The following is a 15,562-nucleotide window of genomic DNA, read 5'->3' on the forward strand; positions in this document are numbered from 1 at the left end:
TTTGTCCACGTGGCAATAAATACAATTTGGGAGAAAACCCAGCCTTGGGTAGAGCCTCCAAGAGGAGTCAGCCCTCCTCCATTTTGGTAGGTGGCATCACCACCCGTCTAAAGACAACCTCTGTTGTCAGAAATGGCATTACACCTCAAATTCTTTAGACTTCATTCCTATCAAAGAAGAAAGTATGTGTAGATACACATTGGCTGTACAGGCTGAGCTACAGAGTGCATGTGACCTTCATCACATCTTCCATGTGCCTGTGTTTAACAAGTCTCAACTCTTTGCATGTTGTTTGCCAAATGCTTTACAGAACAACCCATGATACTTCTTCCAAAAGTTAAAAGACTGACAAAAGAGAAACAAAGTTGTTTACAAGTCGCTTATAAATTGTGTGATAATATCTGCATTAGCATATACCACTATTTAAGTTCTAAAACTTAGTAAAATAATTATAAATGATACAACCAAGAATCTTATTAGTAAAAGACTAGTATTGTTAAAGAACATGAATTTTCACTTTAAAGAAACCAAAAGGGAGCACAACACTTGTGAAAAGTCAAATATTTTAACCTAGGGATACCATGAATGAAACTAGATGTAGAAATGTTAAGCAAAACCTCTTTTGCTTTGGAATGTACGGATTGTGTACAGGCTTACAGCAGAGCTAGCAATGTATTACTTGACCTATTTTTTTTTTAAGCCAATGAAAGATTTAGGTTAACTTCATCATCATGTGTTTTTAACCACTTTCTTCCAGAAACGCAGCAGTGTTTTCTAAAGCTACTGCATGTCACAGTGTCTATACAACAGTCTCTTTTTTGAGAATATACGTCTCATAATATAGCCTGATTATGCTTCCATTAAAACAATAAGTTTTTCTCTTCATTTCCATAGTAGCAAATTTAGCAAATTCTGATTGTGAAGAAATGATCTTTAATTTTTTATTTCACAAAAAATCTTTATCTCAAAAGTGTTTCAATGCTAAGCAGCTGAATTATCTAGGGGAAAGAAAATTTTCTCATTACTGCAGCAATTTAGCTGCTATTTCAATCAAGAATGTCTGTAGTAGAGACCTTTCATTCTTAACCTTAGGGAACGTATTGCGTAGACAAGAGACCTACAAAATGGGGAATCTTGAACAACCAACAGAAAAAATGTGCATGTGGAGTATCCATTAAAATTATTTTTGTTAGGTAACATATAGTTGGCTGAGGAAACAAGTTTCTGTATGATACAATCAACTGAAATTGTTTTAAACAATGCCATGTATGTATTTAGTGGGCTATTTCCAGCACTTAATATTCATATCACACTGAATTGTGCCACTTGCTCATACTTAGCTAAACTATGAGAATTCAAACAATATACAAAATAAATGGTACACTGTATAAGTGAAGGAAATATTCCAGCACGCGGTGAAACCAGTCTCTCAAGAAGTATGAAAGTACTGATATGTTTGTTGTTTCTTCCTATGCAGTCTTCAACCAAATCCAAACAGACTCTCTCTAAGCCTAAAAGATGTGCATCTACCAATGTACCTACCTATCTGACATCTCTGGGTTGTGTCTCTGACTTCACTTCATTGTAGATGTTGCAAAAGCAGATTTTTTTTTTTTTTTCAATGGGAATTACTCACTATAGGATGTCTGTAAGTGGAAGGCCAGTTATGACAGGAAAACATAAACTACTTTTGGATTGGTCTTGGAAAACACTTATGGAAGGTACATTAGAAATTCCCAAAATTGCGAGCACTTGGTCAAGAGCTGTTAATACTATGCTTTGCTAATATCAGTGAACCACTTCTTTTTATATTTATTAAATATATGATAATACACACATAGATACACACACAGCCCTACCTTTACAATTGCTAACCGGAAATCTCAAGACAGAAAAGTATGTTTTTGACCTATTAGGAATTTTGTCAAAACCAAAATATAATTGTAATTCTGACATTCTTGAAGTACAAAATTCATCTGTATGACCGTTTAAAAATGGCTACATAAATTGTTGACTTACCCCTAACTTTTTCTTTGATTGTTTTGATGATTACATGTCCTGAGAGAGAGTGTATGGGGATAAGAGAAACCGTGACATTACAATAATGCATTTAAAATTTATCAACAAAATTACAGTTTCAGTAACAAATGTTTGTCTTTTTCTTGCTGAAATAAAACATATAGGTCTGTGCCATGCAGTAACAAGAAATATACTATTTTCAAAAAGAAAATGAAAATGCAATTACATGATTCCCAAACATTTTTAAGCTAATGCTAGCCTATTTTTAAGTCACAGGAAGTGCTTTCAAGAGCAACTACAGTTGCTCTTATTTTGATTTTCCTTTAAGATTATATCAGCCTCTCAAAACACTAACAGCTCTGAAACTACCTTTTTCAATGAAAATAATTATGGCCTTTTTTATGGCATCCAATCATGATATGAAAGGCTTAGGATGTTGCCGAGAACCTCACTAGCTTTACAGGAATTCACTTCTAGACTAAACCTTACTCTAGTTTGTCAGCCTTACATAGACAAATAATGAAATTCCATCCTTGACTCAGCCTAGTTCAATTCATGTAATATGTCAGATTACCCACTATTTGGAAGGTGCCTTCACAGATTATTAAATCACCTAATATTCCAGAACTTATATAGGCACACAAAATGAGAGAGAGAGAGAGAGAGAGAGAGAGAGAGATAATCATTATGATTCTTACTTATTGAATAATTGACTTCAAAGGAAATTTGCCTAAATGAATGATAATCATGTAGCAGTGTTCACCCCTAAATCTGAAGCAGGAAGGTGGGAAAGTCTGCCTCCCTTCAGGAGTACCATCTAGGGCTCACTGAAATCAAAATGGGAACTGTACAAGTGTAATCAGGGGAAAAACAGGTCCAGAGCAAGTGTTTTGCAGGGTGTACCATGGTGCATGTCCTGATTTGTTCACAATGGCAGAAAGTCTGCAGCTGTGGGAGGTAGAGCTGAATTACACAGTAACATGTAAAGGGAAGAGTAATAGACTCTCTTTATATAACTGAAAGATATCAAGAGTACATACTGCTTGTTACTTTATCTACCTACATTTAAAATTATGAAGATATTTGTATGCTTATATAACTCATATCTTTCCCTATTGGAGTTGTTTTCTGCCTTTTTTATCTTTTCCTAATGACACAGTTTACTTCTATTTTTTCCAAGTACTTTGAAGCAGGTCATCTGAGAGAAATGTACCCATAGGATCTCAAGTTTTTGTGTTGGTTTTGTTTTTTTTTTTCCTGCATTATTTAATAGTAGACTTCAGATCGTGACTTTTTGATCTAAGAGTAATAAGCAAAGGACCAGATGCTAGAGCCTTTTCAATTACAAAAACATTTAAAGACAGCTGTACCATATAAACTCTTATGAAGGAATCATATGCTTGCAGCATCTGGTGAGTTTTGGCCATGCCTCTAGCACACTGTATCTGCTCTGAGGCATGAGCTAGGGTGAGACTTACTTTCCCATATGCATTTTTGGGGTGGGGGGGTGAATTTTTTGACTACTGACAGGAACTAACACTTCGTGTCTTGCATTTGGTGGTAGGAAATTAACACTGCTTTCAGCCCCTGTAACACCTTTCATGGAAGAATCAAAGGGGCTTATGCTAAGTTGGTGTGACTACCTTACATTAATTGTTAATATTTTAACCAGAGTAAAATACTGGGGTTTCTAGCCAGAAGAACACATCCTGTACTTGTGATTTTTCTGCAGTTTCATCCCACTCACACAAACATGAAAAATATACTTCTGAGAACATTGCTCTGATGAGTCACGTTCCTGGTAGTGGTAGGCATGTCCAGAAAATAACCAGCCTGGAGTTACTACTCCCAAACTGATGTGACAAAGTACCAGGAGAGCAGGTATAACAGTTTGAAAACACTGTTACTGCCTGTGGGTTGATGACAATAACATTTGAGCAGGTTATATGCGTATAGCTGAAACCATTTAGAACATGTATATTCCCTTCAGACTTCGTATTTTCACTTTTTCTGTGACAAAGATGTTCCCCATGTCAGCAATAACAGATTGAACGAGGACTGAAGCATCGTATCCTCTCTCACACTCTGCATCTAGAAGTTACTCTCAATCACAATATTGTTCCACAGCCCCATTTTTCTGGCTGGCTATCATGAAATCTGGATAACCCTTTGTCATGGTTCTCATGATGACACAAGCCATGTTGTTGAAACAGTATGTTCTAAAATAAAGTGAACAGTACGTACAAATTATACATACGGCGGTCTGGCAGCCTGTAACACACTGCAAATGAATAAAGTTCTGGAATGGACCATTAGGAAACAGATTAAAAAGCGAAGCTAAAGCGTCCTGTGTTTGTCCTTCAAAATAACAGAGGTACTAAGCAAATGTTGTAATATAATAGCAAATATAATATTTGAACACTTTAATTACATATTAAAATTGCAATAATATTCTTTACTATAAATGATCTTCTGGTGTGACTCAAGTAAATTAAACTGCTGTTTTAAGCTAAACTGAATATCTTATATATTTTAAAAAATATATTTACCTACTCACCTTACTACTGTATGAACAAGAGAACCTTTGATGGAAAACCAACGATATAAAATACAACTTATTTAAAGAAGCTTAAGCTGTCGTTCTACCCATCCACTAATTTGGAACATGTGCTTTAGTAACATTAACTCAAATTTTCATTTATTTATTCTTTTTCATAATTTTTAAGAAAAATAATAAATAATAGCTTATTTTATTTAACAACAAATAAAAGGAAAGCAGGCAAGTCCAGGTTTATTTTATCCGATTTCAGCTAGAAAGAACCAGAGTTCAAAGATTAAATTTCTATTGTGGCACAGACTACCTTACTTTAGCCAGCTTAGTCCTCATACCTCGTAAGAATGGGCCTTTTATTGATGAAATAATACAATACCAGTATTTTAAATGCTAAAGTAGCATCTTTTCCATTTGTCTGTATTTTTTCAAAGTTGTTGATTGTTTTCTTTTTTAAATTTTTTTCATTGTGAGGGTTGGAAGGAGGGGTGAAGGAAAGAGATTTGCCTCAGAAGATTATTGGAATTCAGAAGTACTGAATATGTTTATAATTTTCTTGTTTTATAATGAAAAGGAAAAAAAAAAAAAAAAGGAAAACCTACACTTAACAGTTTTCACAAATGCACAAAAACATAACAGAAAAAGAAAGACATGGACTACTACCCATCATTTCCTAACATCACTCATGAAAGCTCTCAGAAAAGTAACAACTAAGAAATTCTCTAAAAAAATCTGGCTTCTTGGGCTAGGTACCTAAAAGGTGACTGTTTGGAAAACATGGTCCCAGTTCTCAGGATTAAATATTCTCAAAAATATTGGTGGTTGCCTACCTAATGTCATAGATTTAGTCACAGGTGATTACTGGTTCTCTTTACTTACAGGTGCCTAATGGGAAAATCCATTTAAATTGTGTATCAAAAAATCTGAGGAACACAAATCACTGGGACATGGAAGCTTAGATAAGTTTCTGCTTGTTTGTATTTTATGTGATTAGTTTATCAGAATCAAATTAGCTAGGCTTTTATAACTGATCCAACTATGTATCTTTGCATATTTTTATTAGCATACAAATATGTAGGTTTTATTAGGAGACATTAGCTTCACTAAATGTTAGATATATAGCAAATCCAGCTTTGATGCTGTTGATCATCATACCAATATTTCACATGTGACATAAAGCTGGCAGAAGCACAGGAGTGATTCAGCTCACCATAAACCTGATAGCAACCCTTATGTTCACGTAAGTTACATCCCCTCATAGAGCTGGGAAATTTCTCTTGCTACTTTTTGCATGTATTTGAGAGACCTGCCTAGCCATGATTGCTCTTGCCTTGAAAAGCAAGAAGTAAGAACATGGGGATACTTCCATACATAAACAGCAGATACTATAACCTGTTTCTAAATATATATAATTCTAATTTTAAAATAATTGCATCTCGTTTTTCTTGTATAGTATGTTGTAAAAAATATATGAAGGTTTTCTGTGACGGAGAAAATTCATTCCCAGTTTTGATGACTTAGCACAGAGAATGTCTCAGTTACGTTTCTTCATTTGAACTGCATTACAATTGCCAAAACAACATTTTTAAAGTAAATGCTGGAGTGGACAAAAATAATTATGTTTTGTGAATAGCTTGAAAGTTTTGTTTCATATTTATTTGGACTGAGAAGCAATATTTTAATTCCTCCACTAGTGTTATAATTATAGCCCACTGTACAATTCATGTCGGAAGCCAGGACCTTAATGTTGTTGTCTTGATAAAATATTCCAGACGAATCTCATACAAAATACAAATGGATCCATGTTTTTTCTGGCAAACACTGTTTAAAACTACTCCATTCCCTAAATCCCCTTATTTAATGTAAGTGATACTGAAACTCTTGATACATCCGTTCTTTAACACTGTTGCTAACTTCCTTAATAGAAGGTTAAGGACTCACACAACTCCTATGTTATGTCTAAAATACGTTATGTTCTATGTCCCTAATAACAGAAATGTATAAAAAGGGTTACTTGAAAAATACATTTGGAAAAAAAAAAGTGTGTGTGGTTTGTCTAGAACAGATTTAAACTCTTGAAAATGTGATCACTATTCACAATTATTTAACGAGTAATTTGTTAGCTGTTAAATTTGCCAGGATAACACCATATATATTAATTAAATACATAAACATTTCTTCAACTCTCCAAAGTCTCCAATATGTACTTGTTATGCGTAATTTTCTACTCATGCTGTCTGATTGATGTTGCTCATATGGATGCTTAAAGAAAGCTAATAAATGAAGCAACAATTGAGATGAATTCTTGGCATTTTGAAACAGTTTCATGTGTTTTCCAGAGTTATTCCTTTGATTGTAAATAGACTTTGTTTCATTTCATTTCATTTCATTTCTATAAAGAAAAAGGCAGACACAATTTACTGTGTTATGCCGCTCACTATTCTCTGCTGAAATTCTCTTTGCCAGTATCAGAAATATACTGTGGTTCCACTAACAAGCTGTACTTGGAATTATGAGTAAAACACACTGTAAATCATGGCGTGAAGACATGAAATTCTGTTTTCTGTGACTCGTCAGCTTTTTCCCAGGTTTCATCATCACATAAAAATATATATATATATAGATATATGGTGTTGTTTTTTTTTTAATAGTGGATTAAATTGCATGGTCCAGACCATGCAAAAGAGGAGGATATACAACCTTTCCTCCTGTTGTACAGCTCTTCTCTTACAAGTTTTCCTTCCTTCTTTCCCCTATCTCTTCACTGATGGTTGAAATATCAGCGAACATTTTTATAAATATTATCTGATCCTGGTAGAATACTTCTGGTAGAAAGAAAATCTATAAGCTAGAAGATAATAAGTAACCTGTTGAACATTTTCTGAAATCCTTAACAATTGTTAAAAATCAGATTTGCAGAATGTTTCACCCAATAATTACAATTAATTGTCTTTTTCTGGTCTCTTCTGAGGTTAAATGAAAAATAGTAACAATAAGCATTATTTAGTTGCTGGAATCTGAAAGAAATCAAGAGATGCAACACCATGCACAAATTCTATTATACTGAAAAAAAGAGTTGTGTTGATGCATAACACAAAGCATGAAATGCCTCCATGAATTACTATCTTATTTCACATCCCCATAATCCAGCATCACCAAAATACATAAAAGATTTGCCATTGGCTTAAGTGAGTGTGGAATCAAATTCTATATTTTAGGTGGGTTATTTTACTATTTAAAATTTTCAGCAACACAGCAATGAGATGTAACCTTCTCCTAAAGACAGGTTCTCATTCTCCAGCAATTCTCATTTTGCTGGATCTTAATGTTCTTCTTGAATGCCTGAGGGACTTTATCTTCCTGTTTGGCACAGTTCTAAATTGGCTTAAATCATATTTATCCAACAGTTACCTGCATTATATTTTCAAGGGTAATTTGTGTCCTTCTCCTAGAGCATTTATTTCTCGTGCTCTGTAGGATTCCATTTTGGCCCTGTTCTTACTCAGCAATCCAAAGCTGCCTGTGCGCGGGGCTGTTCATTGTCGTGATGCTGGGTTTCATTTCTATGCTGACAAGACACAAATCTATTTGTCAACCAAACCAGCAATTTCAAACTACGCTATTACCGTATTGACAAGCTGGTGACTATAAAAGCCTCTACGAGCATCAATTTTCTTCAGTTAAAATCAGACAAAACGGAGCTGTTCATGGCTGGCTCTTGCCATCAACCCAAACCCACTTTAACTTCTAACCCATCTTTAAAATTCAGCCCAGGTTCATTGGTTAAAAGCCTTATGTGTTTTTTGATTGCAAGCTCTTCTTTCAGTATTGCAGTCAAAAGATTAAGACTTGCTATTATTAGTTGAAATAAATGTGCTTTGCTTATTGCTTTTATGTTCCCCAGACTAGATTATTTTAATGCCCAGCTTGTTGATCTGCTGATGAGACTGATTATCAAATTTCATCTTGTATAGCAAGTTCTGTTTCCAGGGCAATGTATTATACAGACTAACGCATGTTTCATACCTGCTGCCCTCTCACAGTGGCTACTAATACACCACAAAATCTATTTAAGCTATTACTGCTCTTGCCCTACGAAAAGATACTCGTCAAGGGGCTGATCCTACCAAGTCAAGTTAATGGAAGCTTTATCACCAACTTCAGAAAAAATGAACTGCAAACCCATGTAGCCTCTGCTCATGTCCTTAAGGCTTCTGCATGGACACTGGGTGATGGCTTTCTGCTCATAGAGCAGTCAGACAGAAAGGGACCTGGGGGTACTAATTGACAGGAAGCTCAACATGAGCCATCAGTGTGCCCAGGTGGCCAAGAAGGCCAATGGTATCCTGTCCTGTATCAAAAATAGCGTGGTCAGCAGGACAAGGGAAGTGATCCTTCCCCTGTACTCTGCACTGGTGAGGCCACACCTGGAGTATTGTGTTCAGTTCTGGGCCCCTCAGTTCAGGAAAGACATTGAAGTGCTGGAGCGGGTCCAGAGAAGAGCAACACGACTGGTGAAGGGACTTGAACATAAGACCTATGGGGAGAGGCTGAAGGAGTTGGGGTTGTTTAGTCTGGAGAAGAGGAGGCTTAGAGGTGACCTCATCACTCTCTAGAACTACCTGAAGGGAAGTTATAGCCAGGTGGGGATTGGTCTCTTCTCCCAGGCAGTTAGCAATAGGACAAGGGGGCATGGGCTTAAACTCTGCCAGGGGAAATTTAGGCTGGATATTAGAAAGAAATTCTTTACAGAGAGAGTGGTCAGGCATTGGAATGGCTGCCCAGGGAGGTAGTGGACTCGCCGTCCCTGAAGGTTTTTAAACTGAGATTGGACATGGCACTTAGTGCCATGATCTAGTAAACGGACTAGAGTTGGGCCAAGGGTTGGAGTCGATGATCTCTGAGGTCTTTTCCAACCCAGTCGATTCTGCGATTCTGTGATATCCTATATATTTTTCACAAAGAGTTGGTATATACCAACTGGCAGACTCAGAAGTGCTTTACAGCTCCTGAATCCAGGTGCTTGTGCCCTCTGGCTATATGCTACATATTGAAATGAGACTTGGGTATAGGCACTGTTTCTTTGGAATCCCTGATTTTCTTCTGAAGGAAACCCTCACATGAGATAGCCCTTCTGTCAGGGTAATCAGCACAGGGACTGACAGAGGCAATCCGGGCTACTGTGCCTGGTCATGGTCTGTACACCACAAGCTGCACGAGATTTGCATTGTTTTCTGAGGAGTTCTGGCTTGGGAAGGTGTTTTGTCTGTCAGCTATGGAACATTAAGAAGATGTTGAATTTTATTTTGGTCCTTGTAGTCATTTGTAGGAATCTGAGCTAACCACTCTTTACTATTAACTAATGAATAGATACTAAAATAACCCAAAGCCTACCTGGCAAACAAACAACAGAAGCATTAGCAGGCCCTTTTTTCAGGCAACCTTATTCCAACAAGTACCCTACTTCTTGGGTGGTGCCACTGAAGTCAGTGAAAATTCTCCATAACAAAACATCCTATAACCTAAGTTTCTGCTGGAAAGTTGGTAGCTTCATGGTCACTCAGGTTTGCACACTCAGGTGTAGTTGCACTGATCTGAGGTGGGATCCAGCTTTAATATATTTTATTATCTATGTTTAATATGTTCTTATCAGTATAAAAATTAAACAAACAAACAAAACCCACACAGACAAAACCAAAAAAAAAAACAACAACAAACAAACAAAACATTAAGAGTTTTGTTCCCAGGATTTGGCTTTCAAATGATCAGAAATTAAACCTACAAGACAAGTGTTATTAGAACCGTTCCTGAGAACACAGAAATTAGAAGGTGAGTAATGGAGAAAGGAAAGATTTATGACTATCTAGCCACTGACAATGAAAGTAATATCAGAACAGACTGCAAAAATTGTTTATAGAAAAGTCCTTACGAAGGCAAGAGTTGCTGCACAAAGGAGTGGTGCTGTTAAGAAAAAGACCAGTTGGAGAACCCCTAAAGTCGTAGCTAAGAATATGGTCCTACAGGGATTATACCGAAGATTAAAATACTTTGGCTCTAGTGACTGCTGTAATGAGAATACATATAGAGACAAACTGACAGAGCTGAAAAGTATTTAATTTAGATGACAGCCTACAAAAATTAATGTGAAAATGAGAATTGCTTCGTGGTAATAGATTGAGGGTACAAGATTCATTTTCTAAGTGTTAACCTTTTACATGGCAGTGTGATACTGTAATTAAAATGGCAACATTCTTTGTTTGGGAAATTTATTTTACATTTCTAATTGCTTTGTAGTTCCTGGGTTAGAATTTTTTTCAAGCAATTTCTGACCGACAAAAGTCAAAGATTTTTCACAGCAATACAATGGAATGAGTGAGCTTCATTGTACTGAACAAAAAGATTAAGCAGCAACTTGTTTTAATTGTTGTAAGTAATTAAACTATTCTTAAACATTAATATTTGTTCTGGTCCATGCTGAATATGAACATGGAAATTCAATGAATTTCTTTCTAGTAACCCGATCCTTAAGAACTTGCCCCAAACTTTGAGCAGCTTTGATGTTCAAAGGCTTTGGCTGAGATCAGAGACGAGAAGAAAAAATGGGGACCTCTTTACTATATTTTTTACTTTGAAGTCTCAGGTTAAAAGTACTATTACTGTTTGCTTAAACAAGCAAAAGAATGAAGGATAAGATAATGAATTAGAATAACAGACAAATGACAAATGTTTTCATGAAGTACATTTCCTTGTCAAGAGATAGAGTGTTCTAACAGATTTCCGAAGAGATTGGCAATTTGTAGAAAGTCGGTTGTAGGGAAGAAAGAGATATTTCATTGTATTTTGGTTTTATCCATTTAAGTGGGAATTAATAATTCATTTGGAATTTTTCACTTTGTTTTCTTCTACATTTCATAGTAATGGTAGCAAACACGCACGTTATCCAACTGTCAACAAATCCCCTAGACTCAAGCCTGGAACAGCACATCCCACATCTCCCGCATGAAAGTCTTTCATGAAAGCTCCTCTGTCATTCAAGATCATACTATTCCCTCCTGTATTTATTTCTAAGTGTCGCTCAGCTCCATTCCACCAGCTTGGAAAAACGTCAAGAACTTTTATCTTCAGAGTCAGTTGCCAGTTCTGTTTAGTGAACAAGCCAGCAGGGACCTCTGGTGCCATCAATACAGCTCAGTCAGTGCCCCTCTCTTTAGGGATGGAGTATATCATTATCCCGATGGCTGGACAGAAAAAAAAAGAAAAAGATGCATTTTTAGAATAGTTCTCAGGGAGCAGTTACTGGAAATCTCCTCCCTTGAGACAGTCTATTGGCAACAAGTTTTGCTGCTGTGACATGAGGTATTGCATCAAGGCCCAATCCTGTCACTAATAAAGTTAGTGGGAAATGTGCCATTCAACAGGATTAATGTAGCAAATAAGAGATAAAAAATATACCTTGCATCTACAAATGCAAATGGAAAGTCATGCTGCAAGTGGGAATGTCATTTTATGTCTGTTTTCAGAATTTGGCTTTGTTTCAAATCAGAATAAGCCCCTTCCCCAAATTTAAAATTGACACTAAAGAAAATGGAAATTTTATTTTCATATTACAACATTTCCATTTTGGGGTTTGGGGGCATTTATTTAAGTTTGTATCTACAAAAAAGTCAAGAACAGGCTGTTTCAGTGTTCAACTTGTTTTCCTCTTAAAAAAAAGCCCTTTTTAGTTTCCTCTAAAATGAGGCATAGACAGTGTAGAGGATTTTCATTTTTAACAAAACTGGTTTTGGACAGAAAACAGTTTACTTGGAGTGTTCCCTTAACCATCTCTAGCAGGCTCTCTTAATTGCCAGCAGACACATTAGACAGCTGTGCTAGAAAACATTACTTAACCTGCTCAGCCTGAATGGGTAATTTCTGTTGATTTCAGCTGTCAGATCCACGGACCCTTGCCCGCACTAACAGGTAACAGTTCCACTGCCTCAGCGAGTGAAATTTTCCTATACAGAAGCAACATGGTGCTGGGATTACCTTTTTTTTTTTTTTCTTTAATAAGTGTTGGTTCATTTTTTTCATAACATATTATCATACTTGGCAATACTGAGTTTAATTCCACTTAAAACGACAGAACTGAATTGTCATCATTTTTAATGGGTAAAATCTATGCAGTTCGTCAGAGGTGCTGTAAAATCTAATCAGAAATTAGACTGTAAAATTAATAGGCGTCTATCCTACATAATACTCTCTTATAAATTTGGAGCTGTAGCAGATTTGGAGTTTCAAATACAGTACAATTAGGCAGGGGTGGAATCTTCAGTTTAAACAAATAACCTGTGAAATAAGCAGTACATGACACTAAACAGTTAGTGCCTGTGTTTTACTTTGAGTAGTAGGGTACCCAATCCATTAATTCCACTTCTGGGCTTTCATATTAGTGTATTTCCATACTGTAGCTGTGGGATAACCTCCCTGCACTTTATTTTTACGCAGCAAAGGTTAAGGATGGCTGTTAGATGCTGGTTTTGACCATGCATCCCTTGTGTGTGAATGTCCAGGTGATGGGAGGGCAGTGCTCACCCATCCCCTTTATTCGGAGCAGAGTAACAGGGAAAAATGGACCAGAGAGGCATGAGGCAAGCTAAGGAAGGAGCCAGCTGACAGCTTTTTCTTACCAGCATCACTGAGAAAAAGGGCAGCAGAGCCAGTGGCTCCCCGGCACTGCCTTGCGCAGGGGAGGCTGCAGGAGCCTGGCCACAGGAAGGGAGATGGGTGATCATAGAATCATTTTGGTTGGAAGAGACCATTAAGATCATTGAGTCCAACCATAACCTAACTCTAGCACTAAATCATGCCCTTAAGAGCCTCATCTATATGCCTTTTAAACACCTTCAGGGATGGTGACCCCACCACTTCACTGGGCAGCCTGTTCCAGGGCTTCACAACCCTTTCCATGAAGAATTTTTTCCTAATATCCAATCTGAGCCTTCCCTGGTGCAACTGGAGGCCATTTCCTCTTGTCCTATCACTTGCTACTAGGGAGAAGAGACCAACACCCTCCATGTTACAACCTCCTGTCAGGTAGTTGTAGACAGCGCTAAGGTCTCCCCTCAGCCTCCTTTTCTCCAGGCTAAACAGCCCCAGTTCCATCAGCCGCTCCTCATCAGACTTGTGCTCCAGGCCCCTCACCAGCCTCGTCACCCTCCTCTGCACTCTCTCCAGCACCTCAGTGTCTTTCCTGTAGTGAGGGGCCCAAAACCGAACACAAGATTCCAGGTGCAGCTTCACCAGTGCCACCATCTCCTCCCTCCTTGGGCTTTGCCCGCCAGCACATAGGTGGGCTCACGGAGCCCAGGCCAAGGGTTCCCATGCCCAGAAAGCAGTACAGGAAAATCTCAAGCAGGACTCCTCAGGATTTTCCTCCCCATCACAGCAGAAGGGCGTGAGGGGGTGTGTTTGTTGTGTCCCGGCCCAACCCCCGGCAGAAGCGGGCAATCTGGCTAAACATATGTAATGTTACGTAAGGCCATAGGAGCCGCTGCTGTTGATGGTTAAGGATGGGAAGGCGGCAGTAAGCTCATAGCTAACCTTACTTTTCTGTGCTAAAATGATGCGCTCCTAATGGTGATTTGCACCATTTTAACTCCGAGTACCTCCCACCTAATGATTATACAGTGTTACTATAAAACCTTAGGGTTCATCTGCAGAAACATTTCTTATGCTGGTGTTCTCTGTGGAGATATACTTATAAAAAATGGTATGAGGGGAAGATTAAATAGATAAGAGCTTAAAAACAGATTATAGAATAAATACAGTCTTGTAGATCAGCTTTAACTGGGAGGTGGAAGCTTACACCCCTGATTCTCCTGCTGACTTCTGTAATACTGGACAAATTGCATCATCTCTTTGCACCTCGGTTTCCCAGATTTGAATGCAGGGCAATGCCTTTTTCAACACTTTCTTTACCTTCATTAGAGACATAAGCATTCTGTCTAGCCTATGGAATCTGCATCTCAGTTTAGTCTTCTAACTTGAAACAAATAGTTATCAACATATACACATTTTTCTTCTTGGTTTGTCTTTTCTTTTTTTATAGATCCTGCTATTCATTCAATTTCTACCTCCGTTCCAAGAGAAAATGAACAGTATTTGACAAGAGCAAAAGAGCAAAATCAGTAGGGAAGTAATTTTTATTTATTTATTTATTTTTAACCACAACAACCTGATAGAGAGTAAAGCATGGTGAAAACGAGATTTTTTTCTTAAAGTAGTTTTTTATAAAAAGTTTTAGTGGTGCTTCTTTATATTAATAAAGCCATTCACTGAAGTAATCTTGCCTTACACCATTAGTGCATGGCAATGCAAAATAAGGTGAAAACCTTCAAAAAAGGTGATTAAAGGAATAAAGCTGTAAGAAGGAATACACTTTCTTGCTATCATAATTGCACATTCAAGAGGCCTCTGCTTTACTGGTGACAATTCAGAGCGACAATGTTTAGCTCAGTGCTGTCATCATGTAGCTACTTTTATAGAAATTGTAGTTGTACTACTTTCGAAGTGAGTAATTTTATGAAGTTAATTGTGCAACATTGTTTATGAATTTAAACCACACAATTAATCTGTTATTCACAGACATGCATAATGGACTCTTTGCATTGAATGATGGTTTAAGAAAAAAAATGCAACTGATTTTGGAGCTACAATGATTGATTTATGAAATAAAATTAAAAGTGCTAAGTATGTATTACTTGGCTACTCACCAGCTTAGTGGATGGGGGTAGTATGAAGAATATCTATATATAGCTAACTGCAATGTAAGAATATCAAGGAATCAGAGAAATTATTTAAAGCAAGGGGATTAACCTAGAAGTAAATGGTGAAAATTTAAGAAAGGCAATTGGCTATCAAGAGAAACTAGACAAGAATTAGATGTACTTGCCTATAAAAATCTCTGTGATGTAAGGTAATGGAAGCTTTATTCTTTGAAATTTTAAAACA

The sequence above is a fragment of the Streptopelia decaocto genome (genome assembly GCF_964273445.1).
Source record: "Streptopelia decaocto genome assembly, chromosome: 1".
Taxonomy (NCBI): Eukaryota; Metazoa; Chordata; class Aves; order Columbiformes; family Columbidae; genus Streptopelia; species Streptopelia decaocto.